This window comes from Diceros bicornis, chromosome 38, assembly GCF_020826845.1.
Source record: "Diceros bicornis minor isolate mBicDic1 chromosome 38, mDicBic1.mat.cur, whole genome shotgun sequence".
NCBI classification, from domain to species: domain Eukaryota; kingdom Metazoa; phylum Chordata; class Mammalia; order Perissodactyla; family Rhinocerotidae; genus Diceros; species Diceros bicornis.
The window spans coordinates 92722-119892 of NC_080777.1; the positions used below are offsets into that span (position 1 = coordinate 92722).

General features: G+C 40.4%; 1 pseudogene; it reads left to right on the plus strand.

The window, feature by feature from the left end:
- Positions 1–1075: 1075 nt before the first annotated feature.
- Positions 1076–26146, plus strand: LOC131399532 (fatty acid desaturase 2-like protein FADS2B; annotated as a pseudogene).
- Positions 26147–27171: the final 1025 nt, after the last annotated feature.

Here is a 27171-nt window from a genome sequence, read left to right on the forward strand (position 1 = left end):
TTCTTGCTGAGAGGGTGACTCTGGCAGTTACCTGAGGTCTTCAGCCTGTATTTTCTCACCTGGTAAAGGGGACACCAGTAGCACCTTCCTGAAAAGATCAATGTGAGGATTAAATCAGATAAAGCATGTGACAAGGGCTGAGTAAATCATCATGTGTTCTAGCAAATGTCAGTTGCTATTACCTTTAGCCATATTGACAGACTTTGTCAGCTTTCAAAGGGAAATAAAAGAGATAAACTGGGGGGCCGGCCCCGTAGCTTAGCAGTTAAGTGTGCACGTTCCACTACTGGTGGCCCGGTTTCGGATCCGGGGCACGCACTGACACACCGCTTGTCCTGCCATGCTGAGGCAGCATCTCACATACAGCAACTAGAAGGATGTGCACCCATGACATACAACTAGCTACTGGGGCTTTGGGGAGAAAAAGGGAAAAAAGGAGGAGGATTGGCAATAGATGCTAGCTCGGGGCCAGTCTTCCTCAACAAAAAGATGAGGATTGGCACAGCTGTTAGCTCAGGGCTGATCTTCCTCACCAAAAAAAAAAAAATTAAAAAAAAATTAAAAAAAAGAGAGATAAATTGGTTAGCTGTTGATTTTCCTTTTTGGTAAACCTAAACCATTCTTTGAAAAAAATGTTTTTAAAGAAGTTTAAAAATTCTCACATGCTGAATTAACAAATCTAAATGTCTTCATTCACATGCATGTCAGAGAGCTGGTGAACCCAACCCAGCCTGGCACAGAGCAGAGGAGTCATGTGACCCAAGCCTAGCCCCTCCTCCCTGGAGCACACTACAGCATTCATCCTGGCTGCCATTGGCCTCAGCTCTACCCTAAGGGTCATTTAACTTTGAAGGATGATCCTGCTGAGATATCAGCCAGGAGGGAGAGGAGAAGTGAAGATGGAAAGGTGGCCCAGCCTCCATCAGGGCAGAAAAGGTTCAAGACAGACAGAGAAGTTAGAGGCTGGGAAGGTGTTCGCTCTCAGTTTGTGAAGAAACGCTATGCGAAAAGGTTTTATGAGTAGGAATCATACTGCTATGGAATAAAAGAAGAGGAAAAGGGTCATTTTATAGTCCAAACAGAGGTGAGGATTAGGAATTTCAGGAGTCAACCCAGAAATCCCTTGGTTCAATGATAATGAAGTTTGAAGAAAAACATGAGGGCAGTGGGAGCCCTACAGGAAAGAGTCAGCCTTACCTAGGTGAGAGGCATCAGGGGAACAGGAAACCAGCAGCAAATGGGAAAACTGAGGCTTCCCTAAAGCAGGAGGCAAATGTGCAGTGTAACATGCCTGAAAGAAGCCTCAACACGTACAGCTGGCAGGAGATCCAGAGACACAATCAGGAGGCTGACCAGTGGCTGGTGATCAATTGCAAGGTCTATGATGTTACTAGATAGGCCGACAGGCATCCAGATGGGCGTGAAGTCCTCAGCCACTATGCCAGGGAAGATGCCGCGGTAAGGAACTCAAAGCTCTGCCCCCTCTCTCTCCCAGCTGCTGGGTGGTTGGGACCTTGGTTCTCTTCCCACAAGTATTTCAAGAACACGTTCAAGCTCCACAACCGCTCCTCTCCTCCCAAACCAATTTTTCAGGATTCCTATCCCGTGAGAATTTGGAATCAAATTAAGCCTCAAAGTCTACCTATTATCTGCACTGGGTTTGGGATGAACTCAGATGTTGACGTTGGATAGTATGTTTGTGTATTCTGGGTTTTGTTTTGTTCCTGGTGCTTTGATTGTTTTGAAGTGGAGTCACTGCCTTGTAAGAAGGAAGTTACAAATAGGTGAGTAAAATTGGAAAAGTATGTCTGCACACAAGTAGAAATATCTCAGACTCTTATAAGTGGAGTGTATAAAAGAAAGACAGCGTCTGTTAGGCATCAAATGTTGTTAGTGACAAATGATGAAAACCGACAATTACATAGGCTTTTAGAGTTTGCAGAGCTCTCTAGCACTCTATAGCTCATTCAGCGTAATACAGGTAATACAACCCACTTTTACAGAAGAAGAAATTAAAATCACAGAGGCTAAGTGACTGGCCCAAGGTCACTCATTGGCAGATCTCAGATTCAAAACCTTTATCTTTCTTAAACTCTATTTTTTCCACTTTTCTTCACTGCTTCTCCTCATCACCCTCTCCCACTAAAATGGCTAAGAAGAAATAAATGAACATTTATTGGAGGCTGAGAATACCCTAGACACATTCAAATGAATCACCTCACTTACACCTCACTATGAGGAAGGTGCGTATTATCCCCATATTACGGATGAGAAAATTAATGTTCAAAGAGGCAACTAATGTATCACACAGCCAGCAGCTAATAGTGCCAAACTTTGAAATCAGGTAGGTTTTTGAACATAAAGCCTTTTAATCCTTAATCCACTTAATCCTTATAATAACTTAATGAATTGAGTTGCTATTATCATCACCCCCATGTTGGAGAAGAGAAAATACAAGCAGGGACAGATCAAGAGACTTGTCCAGCATTACACACTGGTAAGTGCAAAAGCCAGAATTTAGATGGAGGAAGGCTGCTCCAGGGTCCACTTTCGCAGTACTATGCAACACTGTCACTCCAGAGCAATGTGTATGACTTCCACATATTCAACTTACAACCTTGGTTATATTTCATTTTAATCACTCCTGTCCCCAACACCATAATAGAAAGAAGTCTAGCATCTTTCTGTTGGAGAATCTTCCTTCCCCCAAAACTGTTTAAATCCCTAGGAGGCAAGAGAATATCTCTTGCCTCCAAATATGAGCAGGATATGAGAACCACCAGTGCTTCTCATAGCCACTTAGATTTGCTACTTAACATGGGACCTGAGATGCATTTGTCTTAAGCTACCATCATCAACTTTCACCTGTCTTTCTTCAAAAAGAACTTAACTCAAAGGTTTCATTCTCCTGGGCCTTGGCCAAGAACCAAGAGGGAGATTTTGATCAAGATATGATTTGCATAGCTGCGTGCTCAGTTTCTGCATGGCTCAGATAGTGTGAGCAACTTCCACAACAAGCCTGATGTTGGACATTAAAGATTCATCATGGCACATTAACTCAAGCCAACTATTTCCTCTGGTGCTCAGTAAAACAAGCAGTGATATCCTCTAATGCTTGCGGATAACCTGGCTACATTGGACTAGCCTAGTGAAGCAGTGCATTCAGTAGGTGAATCTCCAGCATGAGGTTTTCAGAGAAGGTTTCCAAGGGTAATTTGATCAACTTGAAGCATCAACCTGGAGTTAGAAGCAAATTATCTATAACAGATTTTGTACTGGTTCCCAAGATGAGCACAGGATGAGGTAAGGAAAGGGACTAATCTGTGGATATGCATGTCTCTTTTAAGCTTCTAATAATTCTCTCTGACTTACAGGATGTCTTCAGAGCCATGCACCCGAAGCTTGACATTGCGCAATTGTACCTTAAGCCACTGCTCATCAGAGAGCTTCCCCCAGGAGAGCCCAGCCAGGAGGGAAACAAGAATGTGAGTGAGGTCTAAGGACTCAAGAGTGTGTAGAGGGATGGGGAGAAGGCATATTTCAGGGCCAATTTATCATTTTCTGTGAGAAACAAGCCATCATGCCTGGGTGGACCAACAATAGCATGAATGAGTAGATTCCGCATATTTCAAAAACAATGTCATCCTCCTTAGACCGTCAGAGCTCTTAAATCTCTCTGAAATAAAGGAATGGAATTTTCGCTCCTGCCCCAAACAGGAATTCCACGTTTCTAAGCACCTACTTGAGGTGAGGCAACCGATGCCTATAATTTTTTTCCTGTGACTGCTTGTAATTAGTTGCTTGTTGTTTGTGTCTATGTTTCCTGTAAGACTAAGGTCCATGAAAGCAGAGAATATGTCTGTTTTGCTTATCTCTGTGTCCTCAGCATCTACTCGCACAAGTTCAGACGTGCATTAAGAACTCTCTAAATAGCTGTTGAATGAAACATGTGAATATCTTAACTACAGCCCTTTTTACATTTGGGGAAATTATAGTTCAGGGAGAATAAATTACTTTCTGAAAGTCCCACAGCTGGTGTGTCAAAGAACTGGGACTCCAAGTCACTTCTTTCTGGCCCAATTCCTTAGGTATTCCCAAAGCAGGGCACCACTCTTTCTTCCTCTAACACTTAGTCTATCTGAAATACTGTCTTTCAAAGGACAGGGTCTCCATAATACTAAAAATTCAGTAGGGTGGTTTACTTTAAGTTTAAAGGTATTTTAACTAATATTGAACTTTTCATTTTTTTGCAATTTATTTTGTTAAACAGCTTACATTTCTATAATTCTTTTAAAATAATTTGCACAAAGTGTTGATCTATGTATCACTGTGAGGCAGACAGAATAAGGATTATATTTATGTTTTAAGAAATGAGGACATAAACTCACAGGAGGACAGGAGGCATCTGAGGTCACAGACCAGGCTACATGCCGACCTGAGACAAACACTCGGGCTCGCTCCTTAGGGCCACATGCCTCCCGCACATCCCACAAGGCTGGTGTCAGGAAGCGCAGCTCTGCATTTGAAGGGTGAGCTCTGAGGGTGGTCAGCCTGGACTCACAACCCAGCCTTGCCACAAGTTGTGTGGGTTTAGGCTGATTACCAACCTCTCTGTGTTTCAGTTTCTCTCTATATAAAATAGCAACAACAATAGCACCAACCTCATCAAAGTTATTGCGCAATTATTGAAAAAGTTAAAGGCATTTAAACCACAGGGTCTGGAACTAGGGAAAGGCTAAATAAATTTTAGATGCTATCAACCACATGAACACAATGGTGGCACTAGTAATTGACAAACCTATAGATATACCCCCATAATTTGGGACAGGAAGCCCTAGGTTAAAAAGGGAAGATGATGCAAAGCTTAATTATTTTTCCTAAAAATTTTCTCTAAGGAAAAGAAAATCCCACTAATGGCTGAGGGCTGTGAGATAATCATTCATTATCTAAAAGAGTGTTGGTCTCTGGGGGTAAAAGTCCACCATAAATTTTGTTTAGTACATCTATGTGGTGATATATATATGAGAGAGAGAGAGAGAGAGAGAGAGAGAGAGGGAGGGAGACAAAGAGAGAGAATGACTGTTTGAGCATGAAACTGGGTGTGTCTGGAAGTATAGGTTTAACTCCAGCCTCTGTCACTGACTTGCTGATGGTTTCAGACCTGTCACTTTTCTGGGATTTGGTGATCCCCTACTATGTACAATAAATGGGTTGGAAAAGATGACCAGGCTGGGAGGCATTCTAGAGATGAGCTATTAAAATGGTTGATGGCAACCTGATTTCCAGTGTTGATGGGGGCTTGAGAGATGAGTCCATCCAGACTTTTCCCAGGCAGTGGATCTTTTAAATGTTGCATCATTAAATTTTGAAATAAAATTTTTGCCTTCTAGGATTATGTTCATAGCTTTTTCTTTTTTGTTTCACATTTTTCTCCTTTCTTACACCTGAACAATCCTGCTCTCTTTCTTATACCCTGGTCACTTTCTCAACTGTCCTGATTTTAAACCCATTATAGTCATTTAGCTAAGAGAGATTTGCTTTCAGACTTTGCACTGACTCTCCAGCATAATGTGGCATGCTTGTAAACCAATGCTATCATTATACATACGCACACAGGCGTATGTACACAGGACCAGGACCCCTCCAACCAGCAGACACACACCAAGGTCACTGGAGACCCTGTGTCTTGTTTCTGGAGATCCATTGAGCAACTCACAGGAAAGTCATCCTTTGAGCTAATCTAAGGGAATTATATTTGTCTATTATTTATCAGCATCTATGCGAGAGCCCTTTGCACATATAAACAGCTGATGACATTGAAAACACTTAGTAAACTCTACCACTAACGACAGTAACACAGATCCATATAGACAAGAGAGTTCCCCAAGACATAACCAGAGATCAATCAACACCTGAAATAATGCTGTTGGTTTAAAGGACAACTATTAGACTTCTGTATCTCTTTACTGAGCACTCCCCACTCACGAAAAGAAACTAATTCTAACTGAATTCCATAACAGTTTGAGGACAGTTTGCAAATCACTAGTCGTCTTTCTCTTCTCCAGGGGAAAAAATTATCATAACCTTTTTAAAGGTTTTGTTGCTCATTATTTTTTGTAATTCTGCTCAATTAAATTTATTAACATTCATATGTTTCTTTTTGTGTGTGTGTGAGGAAGATCAGCCCTGAGCTAACATCCATGCCAATCCTCCTATTTTTGCTGAGGAAGACCAGCCCTGAGCTAACATCTATTGCCAATCCTCATCCTTCTTTTCCCCCAAAGCCCCAGCAGATAGTTGTATGTCATAGTTGCACATTCTTCTAGCTGCTGTATGTGGGGCGCCACCTCAGCATGGCAGGACAAGCGGTGCATCGGTGTGTACCCAGGATCCAAACCCAGGCCACCAGTAGCAGAGCGCACGCACTTAACCACTAAGCCACGAGGCCAGCCCCAACGTTTATATATTTCTATTAATAAAATTAAAGATTTATAAGTTAATAAAGATTATTAATTATGGTCATTTGTGTTCCTTTTCCCCTGAAGAAACTAATTCCTTCCTTGAATATTTATTTCACAGTCCAAGTTGTTGGAAGATTTCCAAGAATTGCGGAGGAAATTAGAGGCTATGAACATGTTCAATGCCAATCTGGGGTTCTTTTTGCTTCTCTTTGCCCAGATCTTGATTTTGGAAGCCCTGGCTTGGCTGATGCTGTGGCATTTTGGCAATGGCTGGCCTATTACAATATTCATTTCCTTTCTTCTCACAATTTCTCAGGTAAGCAGGTATCCTAAGCCCAGGCAGTGGCTTCTGGGGAAGGCTCAGAATTGTTTCTGCTCTCTCTAGATTGGTTTCAGCTGCTGCCTAACACTTCTTGGCAAGCTGCTCATCATTGCCTGACACTAGCAAGTTACCAAACCTCGCTGGGCCCCGGTTCTCTAGTCTGTAAAATGGGGATGACAAACTTTTTCATGGAAATATTCTGAGGAGGGCTAAACAAGTTACTGTGTAAAACACCTAGTATATGGTAAATATTTAATTCATGACAGTTGCTACTCTTTGCCCGATTTTATCGACACAACTTCAGTAACTGAAGTTCTATTCTCTGCCAGGTAGCACACATATTTATCTTTCATTCATTTACCAACCAAGATTTATCAATGCATCAAACCATGAATTCTTCGAGAGCAGAGATTACATCTTATTATATTAGGATTAAGAGTGTACGGATTTCGCCAGAGAGGCCAGCCCCGTGGTGTAGGGCTTGGATTCCAGTGCTCCATTTCAGCAGCCTGGGATTCACAGGTTCAGATCTCGGTGTGGACCAACACAGCACTCGTCAAGTCATGCTGTGGCCACATCCCACATACAAAAATAGAGGAGGATTGGCACAGATATTAGCTCAATGACAATCTTCTTCAAGCAAGAAGAAGAAGATTGGCAACAGATGCTATCTCAGGGCCAATCTTCCTCACCAAAAACAAAAAATAAAGAATGTATGGATTTCACCATAAATGACAGCCAGCAACTGGCAGATAGCAGGGCATTTGATAAATCCTTGTTGAATAAAGCATGAATCTGAGCATGGCCTTCCAGGAACACAGCACTGTATTATGGATATAAAGGCAAATGCATCTCGTCCCTGTCCTTGGAAAATGAGTTATCCACTGAAGGACGCTGACATTCAACTACCTAAGCATACTATACGACAGAATGACATTGATGCCAAGGAGAGGAACAAGCATGTGCTGTTTGAGCAGAAAGAGGCATTTAATTCTGATTGGAACAACTGGGGGGGGGGGGCGGGTTATGGAGAATTAACATCACTGTTAATTCCAGAATTTTATATGTTAATTTTTTTCTTGTAAAGCTAACTTGCTTTATTCCTTAAAAAGCAACTTTTGGAAACAAGAAAAGAAATAAACATTTGTTTAGTGCTTAGCACTTTACATATATTTATGTTGTATAACAGCTCCATAAGAAAGGTGTTAATATCCCTGCTTATCAGACAAAGAACTGAGGTTCAGCATGACTGATAAATTGCCAAGAGTCACGCAGCTCATTAGTGGTGAAGAATGGTTTAGAACCCAAATCCACCTGACTCCACAGCCATGCTCTTTCCACTCCACACTGGAAGACTTTGACAGTGGTAAGGAGAGTGTTCTAGGCTAAGAGTGCCACCTGTGCAAAAGCACAGAAGTGGGAAAGAACGGAACATGTGTGGGAAATAGAAAGTAAACTTAGCTTGAGATCAGACGAGATCTCCCACTGTTCTTCTCAAACGGGCTCCTGAATCTACTAGCAGACTAATTTACTAATTTCTTGACTCCCTCACTTCTCTAACAATAACTTCATCTCTTCTAGACTCAGAGTTCATCTTTGCTGCATGATGCAGGACACTAATCCGTATTTAAGAAATCCAAGTGGATCCACCTGGTGCACAAATTTGTGATGTGTCATCTCAAGGTACGGGATGCTCAGAGAGCATGGTGGGATTCTTGTACATCATTTCCTAACACAGTGGTTTCCAAGTTTCTTTGTGCACTCATATCAATAAAAAAATGTTTGTACAACCTCACAAATAAATGTAAATATACTAACAATGTAGATATTATATATATACTAATATGTAATATCACATTATAATATATAGGCTAAAATTAGAATTTTATGAGAAAAAGGTTTATTTTTATTTAAGAAGTTCTAATATTTTTCCTTACCCCAACAAACTGTTTGGCCCAATCCCTGGCACCCCATTAAGAACCACCTCACAGGGGAAGGATTATGTCTTTATAAATGAAGATGTGCCTGAAAAATCATGAGAGGGAAAATTCTTAGAAGAGGTCTGGACATTTATTGCTGGGAAGCTAGGGGAATCCAGCAAGCCTGATTAGTTCTGGGTGGGTGGGGCTATGAAGAAATAAAGGAAAAAATGCAGGAAAATAGATAAATGTGATGAGAAAGAGAATAATGGACAAAGAAGGTCAGATGGCTCTGTTCAAGAGTCTAGGGTTGCAAAACCTAGACTGCTGGAAAAAGCAGGTGGCAATGACAGCAGTTGGTCTCATCCTCCTATAACATAAGCTCCAGGAGGCAGGCACACTGTCCTATGCACCATCGCAATGCAGCAGCTAGCAGAGTGCCTGGCATATAGTACGCCTTCAATAAGTGTTTGTTGAATGAATGAATGAATGAATGAACGAACGAATGAACAAACAAACCAAGGTAACAGTACAGGATTGCTAAGAGTGGCTTTTATCTCTGGCTCTGATAATGCTCACTATGTGACCTTGAGTAAGTCACATACTATCTCTGGCCCTCAGTGGTTTCAGCTCTAATATTAGGAATTAAATTGGATCTCTGCTTTTTCTATAGCATTCTAGGATTTGGTGACTGTCTACTCTGGCCCAGACTAGCGTCTAAGGGTGGGCGGGTGAGGAATGCCTCTGAGGCTTCAACTAAGCCAAATCCTTGCATTGAAGTCAGACCATCTTAGGAAAACTCATAATCACTGACTCAGAACTTATTTGTTTTTCGTTAATTTGCTGGGTTTATACTGAGTTGGAAAAATCTTAGAAATCACCTAGTCTCGTCTTGCCTGTTTCCGTTGAGCAAACTGAGGCTTAAGTAGATTAAATAACACAGGATTGGATCTGGATTAATATTAGAAATATGTCTGTCCCTCAAACGGCTAGAATGGATACTATATTGTCATTCTATGTGAAAAGTTTCATTTAACTAGAAAATAGATACATTCCTGGTTATCCAGTTCCCCAGCCTCTAGCGACTTGGAAGTCACCAACTAATAGGAGAGTACAGGGAATGCTAGAGTCACACCCACAGAGTAGGGAGCAGAAACTACTGATAGTAAGTGATAAGGATGGCAGACAGGAACTCACATTAGATGAGACCCTGCCAAGTTCCAGGTTCAGAACCAGCTTCTTTAGGCAATTATCTCATATAATGCTCATGTGGTAGGAGATTACAGTGCCCGTATTTTACCACCAAGACTGATGTTCAAAGGGGTTGATTAACTATTTAAGCCAATGTCCATAAGCTGATGAGTGAGAGAAATCATAGCACGGTATTAAATTGTGCATGCTGCAGAGTAGTCATTTTGGCTTCTCCATTCTGGCTGTCATTTAGAGTCATCTGAAGAGCTTTTAGAAACACTGCTGCCCAGGTACCCTCTCGAGAGATTCTGATTTAAGTCATCTGTGATGGAGTCTGGACATCAGCACTGTCTTGAAAACTCCTCCATTGATTCTAACCTGCAGCCAGGATTAGGAACTGCTGCTCTATAACAGACCTGCCTTCTGTGGGAATTCAGCCACTAATTAGATGGGTCACTTTGAGGAAGTTACTTAATGCCTATGAACCTCAGTTTCTTCAATTGTAAAATGGAGATAGATGATGGTTTCAACCTTATAAGGATGTTGTTAGAGTTATATGTGATATCCATGTGTTGTGCTGAACACAAAGCCTGACATGTGGGAAATGCTCAATTATTGTTAGCTATTACCACTACTAGGAGCAATCTTTCCATAATCAAAATGAGGACCCAGAATCATTAAGAAAAATGTTTAATTGTGATGTTACTGAGAAGATAGGCATGTAGACCATAAATCACAGCGTCATTAAATTGGAAGAATCTTAGAATCACCTAATCTTCTTATCTGCTCTCTTTCCAGTTGAGCAAACTGAGGCTTAAGTAGATTAAATAACACAGGATTGGATCTGGATTCGTATTAGAAATATGTCTGTCACTAAAATGGTTAAAAGGTATAATATATTGTCATTATATGTCACAAGTTTCATTTTACCAGAAAATTTCTGTAGACACACTTCTCTGCCCTCTATCCACCAGTGTTAGATAGTTGAACATTTCTGGATTCACCCAGAAATCTTTATCATAGAAATAAAGTAGAGATGGATTCTTATGTCATTGTGAGATTCAACTAATGGACCCTTCCACCCTCCCTCCCCTGTCTGAGAAAATCAGAGGAAAAGTGAGACTCATCTGCCCTGGAGGTAATTGGCAGTTGGTTTAGTGCCGAAGTATTGAATATTTGAAATCAGCCCAACCCATGCTGATGCTTTTTGAAAACCTCAATGCTTTTCCATTGGTCCAAATTTGTACACAACTCTCTCTATAAATTGTGTCTCTAGAAATAATTTTGCACTAGTTGAAATAAATGTAACTTTGATGACTCATGAATAGAGAGTAATGGGAAATAGCTCTGAAAGCAAACCAAGTAAACTATGCATTTTTGCAGGCAAAAACCAATGATTCATGAGCAATATGAATATAAGCTTCAGCTATGTGAGGAGAGAAAATTACTTGTGGTATGAAAAAGTGAGTGGGAGGGAGGTAACAAAGAAAATTCAGATATAAACATCAACATTCCTGCCTTATATGTACATCACAATTTTAAATTTCAAAATTTGATTTCATGTCAATTTTCCATCCCCCTGAAAAAGGCAGAGATATTGAGATTCTTTGGAATTTCCATTCACTAGCTGTGCAAAAATATATAAGTTCTGAACTTTGAAGCTTTTGCACAATAAAAGACCCCTCCTGAAAATAAAGTAGGAAATTGCACACATTATGGACTTCTGTGCAATGCTAAAATCAAAATGGACTCCCTTTTAGCAGAATTTTCAGATCACCGCCAGTGTGTATGTTTCAAAACTATAAGAATCAAATGATATTATAGGGATAAAAATGCAGAATATTTGAAATTAAGACCTTCCTTGAAAATCTGGCTTATACTGTTTTCATGACCACATCCAGAAACATTTTTGGTAGGAGGAGTATCAAGCATGTTATTTCTGTAATCCTTCCAGTAACCTCATCCATTTTACAGATAAGGAAGTTGCCCAAGGCCACACACCTAGCAGCATGGATTTAAATTCAGGACGATTTCAGTCCAGAGTCTGGATTCCTTATGCTGCACCAAGAAAGGACCCAACTTGGAAATGAGGAATGACTTAGGGTGGGTTCTGTATGGAACTTGGTGCAGGAGCAGCCTATTTTACTTGGAGCTGATAACTCTTACTTCCTTTTGGATCACTCTCTCGCTGGTCTCCAGTAAGAGTGGCCTCCAGACAGATAGGCCAGGGTGGAGCCAGCTGCTTTAGATCACACCCATAATTACTCTAACCACTGTTCTAAGCTCCAGTACCTGGAGCTGTCAAGATCTACTCCCCAACCTATCATGAATCAAACCTGTCTCTCATATCAGCAATTTCCACAATTAGGCATTAGCTGAAAGGGTACAGTCAGCTAGTAGAAGAGGTCAAAATGATGACTCTCAGAAGATTTAATTGAAAAAGAGAACCGTTCCTCATCACAGTGTTACCACACAAAGGGCATGATCTGCTCACCGCGAGACAAAAGCCAATCGTCAAGAAGCAAGATGGTGGAAAAGAACGGCCAATTTATTACAGCTTGCTAGCAAGGGGGAAGATGGCCAACTAAAGTCTCAAAGAACCATCTTCCAGAACAAAGACCACAGGCCAGTTATATAGAGGGCTGGTCTCTGAGTGGGGGAGGCATCTGATCCCAGGGTGGGGCATGCATCTGATTACTGGGTGGAGACATCTGGTCTAGGGGTGGGGGCATCCATCTGGTCTTAGTTCCTGGTAGTCCTTTGTTTTACTTGATATGCATCAGAGACTGGAGCAATGCCCTATACCCTGATCTTTCAGTTGTCATTGTTGATGGCTGTCAGCATAGACTCTCTGCCCCGGGGGTCATCACATTCCTAAGAAACTCAAAGGAACAAAGTTATCAACTTATAGCAGCTGAGAGGGGCCATAAAGTCCAGAGTTAGTCAGAGGTCATTCCAAGTCACAATATGGTTTCCCGTCTACAATATGGCTTCCATTATGTCAACACTGTGTTGAGCCAGTATCAACAGTGTTCTTGTTTACTGCTCCCATTAGATTGTATGTTTCATAAGTGTGGGAACACCATTTTATCATATCTATCTTTATACTCCAAATGCCTATCTCAGTATCTGACACATGGGACATACTTCAGAATAAATTATGGATGGGTGAATAACTGAGTGAATATAGAATTTTAAGAGTGAATGAGTGGTATGCAATTTAATAGGAGAAGTGTGGAGTGTGATGGAGCCCCAGAAGGGGGAATAGAAATTGAGTAGCTTACGTTGAGTTTGAAATATCATGAGACATCCAAAAGGAAATGTTTGGCAAGTGATTGCCCATTCAAGCATAAGATTCAAGAGAGAGATCTGGGCTGGAGAGAGAGAGATCCCACTGTAAGGATATTAGGGAATGTTAGAGGTGAGAAGAGAATACCATTCCTGATGGATTGGGGTAGGGAGTGGGTTGCTAAGAGAAGACTCAACAAACACTATGGAAGGTAACACTTACAGATTTTCAAACATACTCGTGCCCCTCCACCATAAATGAATAGACTAACATAGACCAACAGAAATGTAATGCTAACCAGATTTAAATGACATAAGCCATTTTAAATTTTCTAATAGCCACATTTTAAAAGGTAAGTTTATTACCCTACATATATGCAAATATTATCATTTCAACTTGTTATCAGTATAAAATTATTAATAAGATATTTTACATTCTTTTTACATCCAGAATCTTCAAAATCTAGTATGTATTACACACTTACAGACCATCTTAATATGGTCACATTTCAAGTGCTCAATAGTCACAGGCTATTGGCTATAGGCTGGTGGCTACTGACTTGGACAATGCAAATCTAAAAGATGTATAAGCCAGTTACTGAGAGATTCAAATACTCAATAAAAAACTACTGTTACTGCTTATTCTTCTGTAAATGATTAACATACTAGGGGAAAGGAGGGGAAGTGAAATATGCAAACATTTTACATAAAGCCTTTCATGACTCCCCACACGACCCGTGGATGTAAATGTCATTATACTATATTCACTGGAGATGAAATTGAGCCTCAAAGAGGGTGGGTAATTTGTCCAAACCACACAGCGGTATTTATACATCTAGTACATGAAACTAGGTTGATGTGCCTCTGAATCCTTTGCTCTATTAAAACCTTCAGACTTTCATTCAAAGAGATAAAACCACAGACTACCTCATCAGAGATGATTCCAGCTTGGCATCAGTTGAAATATTTTTATTCTCATTTATTCTTATATGAGAGCACTGACGCCTGTTCATGCAATGATCTGAGCCAACTGCTCCTAGGAGATCACTTTAGATTCCTAATTCTTTGAAATATTCATTGAAGTAGGATTCTTCAAAGTGAAGGGGCCATTTTTCCCCAGAACTAAAGTCTTGGAGCTGAGGTTTCTTTAATTGTACGATAGGAAGAATACTCTCTGCCCCACCTACAGTCAGATTATTTTAAGTGAGAATCAAAAGCAGAAGAATGGAAAATATTTTATTTTGAGAGGTTTTTATGAGGTTTCATTGTCAAGAGTTGTTTTATCCTGAATTTATGTTCTTGAGTCAGATAATTATTATATAATTATATCTGATAACCATATCAGAGATGTAGGCAGAAAACTCTGATAGTGAAGGATATTCAATGAGAGAAACTGTGCAGTTAATGAACCCTCTCTTCTCCTCAGGACTTACCAAGAAACTGGTGGAATTATGGACACTTCCAGCATCATGCAAAAATGAACATCTACCCCAAAGACCCAGACATTTATATGGGCCCAATTCTTCTGGTTGGTGATCTGCAACCTGTCAAAGTACATTTAGAAGTGATGGGCATCAGAGAAGTGTTCCTGAAAGTGGTTCTTGGAAAAGCCTACAGCCTTGTCTTGGAAAGATCAAGCTGGAATTTCCAGCTTCAAGCATATTCTGAAATCACCTCTCCTTCTTTTACGTCCAGGTTACAGATTTGAAATAACTGAATATAGCGTTGTAATAATAGAAGGAGATGTGGAGTGCATGACTCTATGACCATAAAGGTCATTTAGTCCAACCTCCTAGAGTAGGAAATATGATAACCCATATCACTCTGCTTGAGCAATCCTGGTGACAGAGGGATCCCTGCCCAGTGGGTGTCACTACCTCTGAGACAACCTAAGCTCATGTTACATAGTGAAACTAGATGACTGAGATTGGCAAAGACTCTCCAAAGTTTAACAAGCATATAGAGACACTCATTCAGAGAAAACAGTTCAGTGTATTCAATAAGCACTAAATCACAACTAAATATTTAGTTAACTAATTCCAGCTCAGTTAGAAGAGGCTATGCTGTTATTTTTAGACCATGTTCATTTTGGTTCATTTATACATGAACCACAGCCCAAATGCCTTGTAAGACACTTAGAGACCTCACTTCTTAAGCAATTTGGACTTCTTAAGCAATAGAAAGCAAAGGTGAAAATTCAACTCCAGAAATACTCGTTGATTTTTTTAAAAAAACCTCAACTTAAGTCATCATCTAAAGAACAATTACCAAGTTTCTTAGAAGGGTGTCTTGTCCCACAAAGGAGGCTTAAGGACAGCCACAGAAGTCTCTCTCCTCAGGGGGACATGAATCTTGAGAACCAAGTACTTAGGAAGAGTCTGCTATCTTTTTCTAGAAGAATTTAGGAGTTGTATAAAAATAAAAGAGCGTAGTTTTCTCAGTTGCTGCCCAAGCCTTGGGCTGCATAAACCAAAAATTGTACAACTTTTTGAAACTTTTTGAACTTTTTTCTCAGCTTTGGGGAACTCAACCTCTTCCCCAGCTGAATTAGGAAACAAAATATCTTACCTAGATTTAAAAAGAAAATCTTTGGCTATGATCACAAATAATTTGCTTTTGACAATGGCTCCACAAACAGATGCTTTAATTTCTCTAATCATGCTCCCAGAGCTGGGGAGATTTGTCTCACTGAAGTTCCTGAAGCAGCCTGACTTCTCCAGGAGTGCCTTCTTTAGAGCTACATTCGATACATGTGTTGCATCTTCACCAATGATGGAGGCCACCTCTCCGAGTTTTACAGCTGCTCTTGTGACCTGTCCTTTGAACCCCGGAGTTCTGTACAAGGTAGTTTCAAAGCTACCACACGAGACATTACTTAAAATTATTTAAACTTTAATTATATAAAATTATTTAAAATTCAGTTATTTCAAATCAAAAATAGTTCTGATGAGTCCAGAACTTTTCCTTTTTACTCATTTTACTGCCAGTCTTTATACTGCTTTCTTCAAACATTCATTCCTCCAACAAGCATGAATTAAATCCACATACCAGGTCCTGTGCACCTGGAAGACTCAGAGTCCTCCTTTGCAGTGATACTCCAGTTGAATCCTTCACTCAGGTTTGCCAACTCCCAAGTATTTTCTACATACTCTTTCTTCCATGTTTCCCACTACTGAAATATTTGGACATTTGAGAGTAACTGCAAATAGCTATCATTACTTCATCACCATGATATTTCTTTTTACAATGACAATAAGAGAAGGAAGGAAAAACTCTATTATCCACATAAGAGAAGACATCTATATGTAGGAGAGAAGGTATCAAAGGAATGAGGAAAGCAAGAGGCAAACACCGCCCATAGTGTTGTGACTGAGTGAACATATAGCAAAAATACAGAGTGAATGTAAATTATCATTTATTCACTCATTCCTTCAATTAAACATTGATTGAGTGTCTTCTAGTTACTGGAGATATAACCATTACTTCTATGCCTCCTCTCAGGATATTTGCTGACTTTGTGCACTGAAACACTAAATTAACTAAGGATACCTGAAGAAAATAAATCAAAGTCCTAGTCTTGAGATTATATATAATATCATCATGCCTTAGAAATAGTAAATCACAGCATGAGATCCATGATGAGAACACAAAGCAGGAAAGATGAGACAGACAGGAGGGACCACGCCTATATCTTTTGTCACATGACCATTCAATAAACATCTGTTGAATGAATGAATATAGATGGTGACTGAGCTTCAAGCAGAATTCTAAACACCACAGTTGAAGAACAGCTAGAAAAACTCATCAGAAATATTCCTTCTCAATCACCATTCCACTCCACATAAGCACAAAACATCTCAAAATGGCTTCAGGGGAATAAAAAAAAAAAGATGATGGCAATCCCCATAGTCAAATGCAATAAACCATCCACGCAAGAATTTCCCAAGTTTAATTAAAGCAAAAAGATGCTACAATATTTCCCTCACAATATTTCCTCCCATTCCAGTTCTGGTTCTTCTGGTGCCTCAAATCTGTCAGCCAGTGTACTCTGATCAGATCTCTCTTTCATAGAGATTTTAAACACTTGCACACACACATACACACACACACACATACACACACACACAGATGTCCTTGAGCATAATGGCCAGGGGTATTGTCTTTTATCTGAGTTGTATTCTGTCTCTTTCAGTATGGCAAGAAGAAAATCAAATACATTAACTATGAGAAGCAGCACCTGTACTTCTACATGGGTGAGTCTCCTTGGAGCCACGTTCCTTGTCATCCCATTTCCTTGAGGCAGAGTTGTCAAGCCAGAAGTTAGACTAGAACCCTTCCTTAGAGACCACCCCATGTCTTATTGTGACCAAGAAAAACAGCATGTGTTATTTCAGACTTCCTGGAGTTAAAACATGAAAAGGAAAAGGAAAAAGTAAATAGCAATTTTTAATAGTCATCTCATCACTCTGGGTACTGGGTAGGGAAGGAGATGCTTCAAGAAGGATGGAAGGCAGGATGCCAATCAAGGGGCTTTGCATCTGGGATTCTCATCCTGGAAAGGCTAAACACATGCCCAGAAGACAAGAATAGTGGTATTTGGGTAAGAAGGAAAGAGAGATAGGAAAAGAGTGCCAAAGCATTGACAGTATGATGCCAGAAAAAGTAGAGGCCTGGGATAAAAATCACCTATAGAGCTTCTGTGTGGAAGAAAGCTGACTGTTCCCACAGCTTCCATACAGCTGTAGAAGATATCTTAGTGGACACATATACATATATGTAGGTCTAGTTTATATATAACTGATATATATCTGCATCTCTCTATTGAGCAATCAATAAATAGATTGCTAGATAGGCATAGGTATATATAATATAAGTCTGAACGTGGTCCAGGCAGAAAAAGAAATAAGATAGGTGAATAATGCTGGTAACAATAGAAAAAACATCAAAAGCAAAAATGCTTTGCTCTTAATCAAAATAAAACTCAAACAGCTCACAAAGAAAGGTCTCATGGAACACAAAAATATGTTTATCTAAAACATTCGGGAAATAAACTCATATCCAGGAAGGTCCCAAACATTTCTTGTAGATCAGTGATTCTTTACCAGGAGCAATGTTGCCCTCAATGGGACATTTGATAATGTCTAGAGACATTTTTGGTTATCGCAACGAAGGGGGAGGGATGGTATTGGCATCCCGAGGGTAGAAAGCCAAGGATGATGTTGAACATCTTACAACACATAGGACAACCCCTAATGATAAACTATTATCTGGCTCAAAATGCTAACAGTGGTAAGCCTGGGAAACTCTGTTGCAGATGACCTCATTTGCCCAGATGTTTGTCACCAGTGGTCATCTGTAACATGCCTGACCAGAATGTCCTGTAGGCTCATTTTTTTTGAGATATGGGAGTCAACTACCACTGCTGCCCCTGCTGGAATTTTAGCCCCATCCTATGGTCGTCATCTGCTCCTTTTCTTGCGTGGCCAAAAAGAGGAATGAGGACATTGGTGCCCCATTTTGAAAAGTAGCTGATCCCCAGCCTAACTAGATGTGTGTTCACATAAGAAAAAGCTGTTGGAGTTTCTTTTCTGAACTCTCCTCCCTCCCATCTGTAGTGCTGCAATATGCCCTTACCTTATGAGGACTGAATGAATGGTGTAGAGTCACTGCAGAATGCCGACCTCACAAACCATACTGCCCTCAGGAGCTGTTTCATTGTGCCTTTTCCCTTCAAATGCTTACCTAACAACTTGGGTACAAAGGAGTCATACTCAAACTGTCAAAGAGAAACAGAGCTGGGCATTTGTTAAAGGTGACAAGACAGATTGTATTCAAGCTACTGCAGTAGGAAAGAGAGTCGTCAGTACAAATTGAGCTCAACTTTCTTGAAACAAAAGTGGGAGACTTTTTAAATACTGGGGCATGATAAATGAAATTACTGAAAGACGTTGAGGGGAAGGGAAGCTGGTCAATGTGATTAGGCCATCTGTCTTAGGCTCCTACCCTCCCACAGAGACATGAAGAGAGGGCCCTATCCTTGTTGATGATTATATTTCAAAAAGATGATTCCTAGGTCCTTGAGAAAGACATTTCTGGATTTAGAAGATACATCTCAAAGGGACATAGAAAGAATTTACAATTGTAAGTTTTCTAACATAAATGCTCCAAGAAAAGGGAAGTCAGAGGCCTATATTAGGTTTTGCCTTGAACAAACAGTAAATTCTTTTGACAGTGTTGAACTTTCTTAGGAAGGAACTTTAAGGGGGCTGGGATCATACCAGAGATGTGGCTTTGAGCTGTTAAAAACTATGCTAGTGTTTGTTCAATTCTCTTTGTGTGGAGGTTTGATGAAATAATTTGTGCTCAGAGTTTGCAGAGTTTGAGAGTTTGTAGACCAATGCTGAAGCCTACTCAAGAAGAGGATTCAGAGGACTTGACTAAAGTTTGGTCTGGGAGAGAGTCTGCCAAAAACCAAAGGGTCTCCAGATCACTCCTATGTGCTCTAGGCAGCCTCATTAGTCCTGGGGGGAAAGCAAGTAAATAACTCTCTACCCAGGAAATGAGTACAACTTCTTCACTTCTGCCACATCTGCATGTTGCAACAGGGTCCAATTCTAAAGACTGTGGAGTGAAGGATTCCATAGACCTTGAGAAAACTGGAAAGCTCACAACAGAAGCTCTTCCAAGATGCTTCCAACAAGAAGGACTCAAATCTTCAAAGCTTCTCTAGTCTCCTTGAGAGAACATAAACCAAATTCCTAGGTAGCCTCAGAGACTCAAAAAACCCAGCGGAGTCTAAGATGTGGTTATGGATCTCCACCTTACATCCCTCCTCAGGGGCAACGTTTCAGGGGTGGCATGTGAAGGAGATAGACTCCTGCTGCCTTGAGGTCACAGTCTGTTCATTTATTCACCATCTTTTCTTTTGTTCTTCTCCAGTTGTGTTTCCCTTCTTCATGCCTGTATATCTCAACATGCAATCCATGTGACCGATGTACCTCCAAAGGTGTTGTGGGGTGAGGAACTTGACTCATTCTCTGAAGCTAAATCAGGTAGAAAATGGGAAATAAAAATGCGTCTTCTCTTCTAGCTGTAGCTTCATTGAGTAACAGGACATAAGATTTAGCCAGTACATGAAGGGACTGTAACCCAATGAAGGGGAACTGAAATCGTATTCAGAACATCTAACTTTCAAACACTTCTCTCTGCAGGATATTGCCTGGGTCAGCAGTTTTTACATCGGCTATTTCATCACATTTGGCCGTTTCTACAGAATCTTTGGAACCATCTTGCTCATATATTTGGTGAAGTAAGAAAGCAAGAATATCCTCTTATTCCCATAACCTGGATGGTCCTCTTACCTTCCTTATCTAATCTATTTGTGAGTATCAGATGATTATGACACTATGCCCCATTCTCTATAATAGACATTTCCAAGAAAAGGTAGGGAAAAAAATAGTTGAAATAGTTGAATAAGAAGAGTTCCTTGAAAAAAAATTCCCAATTTTCTCATTTTTTTCCACTTGCTTCCTTCACAATTGCATTATTCCACCTGGTCCCCAAGTCCTTTGAAATTATAATCCAGTTGCACATCATAGTACTTGCCAAAGATAATGGAAGGACAGGAATTTTTTAACCTTATTTTATGACTAGGGATTTTCCAAAAACCAAAGTTAGAGAGATTAAATCACTTGTCCAAGCTTACAGAGCAAGCAAGGACCAGTGGCTGTGCCAAACCAGAGTTTGGAATCAGCTCTATCTGATTACAAAACCCAGGCTGTCAATCACTTTGCATATGCCCTTAAGTTTCCTAGATATCTTTTTATATGTAAACCAATGCTACAGCAAATTTGGGGGCACTGCTGCTATACATTAGGCAGCAAGGCAGGTCATGTGACCAAATCCCCAGTGTTATCTCTAGATATAAAGGGCCTCCAAGGAACAAAACAAACGACCACCATTTTTTGGAGCTTTGGGGTCTCTTCCATTTCCTTGAATGCTCAGCCAGCTCATCCAGCCCAGATATTGGAATTGAAGCACTCCAAGGGGTCATCACTTCCTCTTTTTATTCTCTTAAAGATCTCTTGAAAGTCCCTGGATGGCATTAGTTATCCAGATGAGCCACATACCAATGAAAATGAGCAGAGAAGAGAATCGGGACTGGCTTAGCACTCAGGTAATAATGGAGTTCCTGGAAGAGGCTACTTCAAACCGTACTGATTTAGAGTCTGGTTACATCAAATAATAATAATTCATAGTAATTGAATGCTTTCCGGGGGCCAGGTACTGTCAAGTGCTTTGAATGCAACTACTTGAGGAAGGTGTTATGGTTCTTCCCATTTTACAGATGATGAAATTTAGGCATTAAGAAGTTGAGTAACTTGCATAAAGTCACACATCTAATAAGTGTAGAAGCAGGTCTTTAAACAGGCCAAATCCAGCACACTGCCTGTTTTCATAAATAAAGTTTTATTGGAACACAGCCGTGCTCATTCATTTACATATTATCTATGACTGCTTTCATGCTATGACAGCAGAATTGAGTAGCTGTAACAAAGATTTAAAATATTTACAGTCTGGCACTTTACAGAAGAGTTTTACTGACCCCTGCTTTAAACCTTCACATGACACAGCTTTTCACATGAATCTGAGAGTCATAGAATTGCAGAATGAATTTTACCACTAGAAGGACCCTAGAATTCACCTCACTTCATTGTGTAGAACAGAGACCCAGAGAGGAGACATGACATGCTCTCCAAGCATGCCATTGATGATTAACAGGGTTGTGATCAATGCAGAACACCCCTGCCTCCTAAGTCTTCCGCTAGCCATGCCATGATTACCTCCAGAATACAGTCATTATCCTGCTTCTTTCTCCAAGCTCATTCCCAAACTCACTGGACCTTCCATGGAGCATAGAGTAGTGATTCTCAAACCTTTTGGTCCCAGAACCACTTTACATTCTTAAAAGTTACTGAAAACCTCAAAGAGCTTTTGTTTGCATAGGTTATATCCATCAACATTTATTGTATTTGAAAATAAAACTGAAATTTTAAAAAAATTAATTAATTTTAAAATGACAAGAATGAAACCAATGCATGTAAACATCAGAGTTGTGATGCCATCGCATGTTTAGTAACCTCTGGAAAAATCCGTTGTACATGGATAAGAGAATGAGAATGAAAAAGGCAAATAATGTGTTAGAGGGATTACGGAAATAATTTTCAAACTGCAGCTCCTCTGAAGGAATCCTAGGGATCCCAAAGTTTTTCTGAAGTACGCTTTGAGAAACATAAACATACAACAGCCACAAAAATAGCATTCAAAGTGGCAACAACCCCAACTGCAATTAAACCTTAGAAAGGCATTGAACAAAATGACCTTCATAAGAGTTCTTAATCTTGGCAGTCTGGAGAAGACTATGAACTCCTTCTCAGAATAAAGTTTTTCAAATACATAAAATAAATACATTAGATTACAAAGGAAGTCACTAATATCAAAATGCACTTCTATACATAGAACTATTGAATGCCTTGCTCCCCATTTAGAACTCCTTCAACTTCACTAGATGGAAATGGTATTCTAACCTCTACCATCTTTACCAGAATCTTACAATCCCATTTCCAGCTTCCAAAGTCTTCGTTCATGACACATTAGTCTTCTGTATTCAAGGGCTGATAGTGACTTAGCCCCCTCAAATCCTGCACACTTTTTCATTTCTATTGCCTTGTATATACTTCTTAGTAAAATGTCTTATTGCCTTTTTAAATTATGAGCTCCTTGAGACCCAGGACTGTGTATCTTTTTTACTCTTCATAGTTTCTTACACAAAATAGGTACTCAATAAGCACTTGTTGAATGATTGACTGAATAAAAGAATAAATAAACATTTTCTTTGTTTGACACTTGGGCTCAGTCACATTTAATGTGAGCTTTTTCTTTCAGGTCTTGGCCACCTGTAATGTTGAACAGTCCACTTTCAACAACTGGTTCACTGGGCACGTGAACTTCCAAGTCGAGCACCAGTGAGTGATAGAAACAGTGATAGTAGTGATCACAAGGGCAAGAGGGCTGTCACTTATGACAGCCCCCCAAAACAGTCCAGAGCAGAGCCCTAGGCTCAGAATCTCAGGGGTGGGGGGTTGAAACAGAATTATCTAAAGACTGCTCTCTTTCTATTAACATCAATAGTAAGGAAGGGAAGAGGGAAAAGAAGGAGGTATAACAGATTTGAGTAAATGGAGTGAAATCTTGGAAAAGTATCAGTGCCTCAGTTTCCAGATTCCTATGGACTTAGGAACTGGTGATTGTTTTATTTGCACTTGATTTGTTTGCAAAACTCAAGAAAAATTATACCACTTGGGTAAAGAGTGGTAATGAAACGTAATCACGATTTAATTTAATTATCTCCCTATATCTGTATCTTTAGAGCCAAGGTTACAAAATAATCAAAGATAGAATCCAATCCCTTCTGCAATTTCCAAACAGTATCTGGAAATACTTTACCAGTGGGTCAGTTAAATAGACATGCCCTAAAGAAAGAGAAAATGATAATACTTTGAGTGTCAGTCTCTCTAGAATATTCCAGGGAGGGACTTTCCACATCCTATCCGTCTAAGCCGTATCTGTGACAGTCAGAGAAGGAAAGAGATCTTCTATCTACTCATGATATTTTCTCATCCTTTCTCTCACATCAGCCCTTTAAAATGTTAGCAAGAAAAGAGAGGATTATTATTCATATTTGGCCGAGGAGGTTAAAACTTGAGAAGGTGATCCGGTGATTAGTGAAAACCTTGTGTGTAAACCCACTTCTTATCCCTCACTTCACATCCCTGTCTTAGGACTCCTCCCCGTGTATCACGACTGCAGCTTATTGAACACGCGTCTGTTCGTGGTGCAGGAGTTACATGACAGACAGAGACGGAGAGGGAGAGTGCACGTCTCCAACTCTCCAGGCCATTCAAACTGGAGGAAAAACCCATGCTTTCATTTGACCTGGCCAAAAATAAACATTTTCAATGGAGCTAATATTTGTTCTCTTAGCTCTTCTTAAACTTTTGCCACCCACAGGACTCACCGAGGGTTAAGAAATAAAATGAGAGTGTTCTGGCAAGAGTTTTTGAATTTCCCAGGACAGAAGTATTATGCAAGATCATGGTTGGGTCTGCATTGCAGATATAATTTTATTTAGTAATAGGGGAAAGACACTTCTGCTTCGGGTTTCTCTTTAGGTCCAGTTTTATATCTCCCCTCTCTGCTTCCCTAGTCTGTTCCCCACAATGCCGCACCATAATTATCACAAGGTGGCACCTCTGGCGAGGTCACTGTGTGCCAAGAATGTATTGCAGTATGTGGAAAAGCCCATGTTGAAGGCATTTGGAGATATTGGTCGGTAATAACAGAGTCTCTTTGAACTCACAGCTCTCATTTCTTCACTGCTGGTCCCCAGACTATTCCCTGCTTGTGATTCATTCACCCAACACCCATTCATTAAGGAGCATCTGTATGCCCACTACGGACATGAGACTCTACAAGGCACAACCTCAACAACAGCAATGATAATAATAATTCTTACTGTTTACCTACTGACTTGTAGGTACTGCTTAGTGAAAATGCCTTGCTGTCCTACTAAATGTCAAGCTTCTTAAAATCAGGGCTGTGTATTATTTGTCTTTGTATCCCCTGCAGAACATCTACCTGCTTTAGATTTAAGTGGGGGAAGGGAGTCTCAAATCACCTGGTCCAGGGTTGCAAACTTAGATGCCTGCAGGGTTTGGTGGGACATAAATATGTGAATCAGGCAGGGGTGAGGGATCCCCCATATCTGACCCCGGGGTAACTGACTAAGAGTTGTGAGGCTTGCATAAATGGAAAATCCATACTCATCATGAAGCGTTCACAAGTCCCTAGAGAACATCATGCTGGTCAAATTAACAGCCAGCGAGCTGGGTTTAATAACTTTCTGTTTATCTTGGATGAGGCCCAGCCGGCCAGGCCCAGTCTGAGCTGACCCCTGACCAGCGCTCTGGTTTCAGACTCTCCACCACGCCCTCCTCCTTTTCTGCCTCCAGATGTCTGGCCTCCCCTCAGTTGCAGCATGTCTCCTCGCCCCTTGACCTTTTATTTCTTGTGCCACCTTTTCTTCTGCCTGGAAGGTTCTTCATCCCACCACCTCCCTTCATATCACTTTGTCAACTTGCATTCACTCTCCGAGGCTCATGTCAAAGGCCTTTTCCTCATCTCAGTCTTTCCGGACCCCCAGGCTGATTCCACCACGTGCTCCTGCAGCACCTGGGTCTCTTCATCCATGACCTTTATCACAATCATGGTTAAGTAACATATTGGGTAATAAATTGTTTAATATGTATCTCCCAAGCTAGGTCAGGAGCTCCCTGCAGACAGGATTCACATCTGTCCTATTCATTGCTGTATCCCCAGAGCCTTGAAAAATGTCTTTCACATTATAAAATAAGATGTAGGAGGATATAGGACAGGGTGGTTAGCTAGTATCTGCTTTATCTTATAGTGACTCAGAGAATATTTTTTATTTTAAATACTAGAGAAAGAGATAGGTGATGACTTGGGGTATAGAAGGGAATAAAGTGATAGAAAACTCAATCCCCTCTGTAACGGAAAGGTGAACTCACCTGCGAAAATACAATTCCGTGTACTTGACTCCCTCCACAGGGCAACAGAGAAAGACATTCTTCAGTTATAGTCGAAAATGATAATACTGCCCTGAACCAGATAAAAGAAGAAATGTTCCGTGGGGTAGCTCCTTCTACCTTAGAGTCTCACCTGCTGGTGATTTTGTTTATCCCTCCCACAGGGCCTTGAAGAGATCTGCAGCCCTCTGGATGGATGCTTACTACGAGACATGGAAACAGGATGAGAATATCAGACTTAATATGTGTGAAATTGCATCTCTGAAGGGGATTGGTGAATGTGAAAGAGTTCTTGTTTAACTGTGAGCACCATTGGCACACCTGAGTGTGCCAGGAGTGTGAATTCCAAGGACACATGAGGACCCCCGTCCCTGAAGATTTTCTCTGTGAATTAGAAGCAGAGCAAACACAAGATGGCTTTGCCCAGGGTGACAAAAGGGACATGGGAGCCAATGTTTTCATTTTTTCAATGGGATCTTGAACTTAGTTCTATGAATATGCCTTAGTCAGATTATCTGGTCACTGGGCATAAATCCAGGAACCAGGTGAAAGCTTTCCTGATGAAGAGGGCTTAGGCAGAAGTGGGCCACAGGAGGGACCTCTAAAGGGGTACTTTGGAAAACAGTGCAATTGCATTTAGAAGAGAATCATGTATTTAAGAAGTTCTTATTGAAGTACAAATTTTTGCTTATTCCTCTTTCGAATGTGTGAACTTCATTTGTTAAGAAAATTGAGTATAATTAACATTAAAGTCTCTTTAAATAGTCCAATATTCACTTTAGATTTTAATTATTGTAGATGAATATGTGTAATTAATGTGTGTATATATATTTTGTGTCCAAGTTATAAAATCTCTTAAAGGAGCTTTCTACATCCAGGCCCAATAGCAACTGATCAAACAGGTTAAGGTTCAGTATTTAAAGGCGACTGGTGCTCTGCTAAAGAATAGACTGTCCCTGAGTGTAAGATTTGTTTGCCTAATCTCTACCCACCAGAGCAGAGCTACTGTACCTCATTATTGGGTGACCCTAATGAAAGAAAGAGACTTGTTTTCTATGATGTTGACCCAAGGCTGTGTCAAGGCATTTTTTAAGCTTATCATTGAATTGTGTGTCTTAAGATGAGAAAGGTTCAATGCTAGCAGGATGAGAGGACATTCTCAGCACTATGCTTGTATCTACTGTCTGTGCTTTTGATCATCTGTTCATGGGCGCATGTTAAAGCTGACCTTAGCTGCAGGGAGGAAATGCACAACAGCCTAAGCTTCCATTCACAGCTCCAAGTGAGTCAGCAGAATGGATTTATCTGTTGTTTGATAATCTTCC